Genomic DNA, 989 nt, shown 5'->3' on the forward strand with positions numbered 1-989 from the left:
TGTCAGTGGCTTTCCCGGGGTGACCTGCGGGGCTGGTGAAAGAAAGCCGAAGATAGCTTCTGTATCTGTAGGGAGGTAGTTTCGACGGCTTCTTCGGCTGCCGCACAAATGCAGTCCTGTTTTGCTGGGCGAAGAAGAGCTCTGTAAATACGGATGAATTGATAATGTTATCAAAGCCATCCTAGGATGCCATCGTGCTTTAAGGGGCTTATAACTTTGTCAAACTCTGCTCTTTGAGGATAAGACTTTCTATGTGTGTTTTACCCCTATGTGCTTAAAATAGTGAGGTAGACTAATCAGAGTTGTTGCTTTTGAAGTAGTGTACTAATGGGTTCGTCTTTAGTAACCAGTTCCTTGATGAATGCTGTTTCCACTTCTTCCATCTGATCTGGTGTCAGAAAACGAGGAAGGTAGAAATTTAGGAGCAGGATGATTGGGTGGTGTGCTTAAAGCACAGTAGTTCTGGTAGGATGTTTTTAACTTCATTATACCTGGCCAGGTTAAACCTCTTGCTATCTGTTGGCATATGCTTGGAAACAATGGAGCTCGGTTCTTCAGAAGTTTTGCTCTTCTAGGTTTCCTTCAGCACAGAGCTGATAAGGTGTTTATATGGAGACAAGGAGTATCACACCTGTGTCTGCAGTGCTCTTTTTGTCATCGTGGAAGGAAACCTTGTGAATTAAATTAAGAAAGCTCAAGAAGTATGGTAAATTGCTGTCAAAGCTGAAAAGAAGGTGGAAGTGGACAAGTATCTAGGAGATGCAAGGAAGGAGGGTGCAAAAGCCAGGAAGAAGAGTTGGATAAGGAGGCATGTTGTTAGGAGCAAAGATTGATGAGGAAATACATCTGTTCTTCTGATCTCTTAATTCCGTTGTGAAAAACTGCAGTTGACTGAGATGCCTCAGAAAAGATGGCCAGAAGTCGGGAGGATGGGAGCTAGCAGGTGGACAAGGAGTTGAGTGCATGGGGAGGACACAGGGTATTCCTGC

This window comes from Merops nubicus, unplaced genomic scaffold (genome assembly GCF_000691845.1).
Source record: "Merops nubicus isolate BGI_N331 unplaced genomic scaffold, ASM69184v1 scaffold7755, whole genome shotgun sequence".
In the NCBI taxonomy this organism is placed as follows: domain Eukaryota; kingdom Metazoa; phylum Chordata; class Aves; order Coraciiformes; family Meropidae; genus Merops; species Merops nubicus.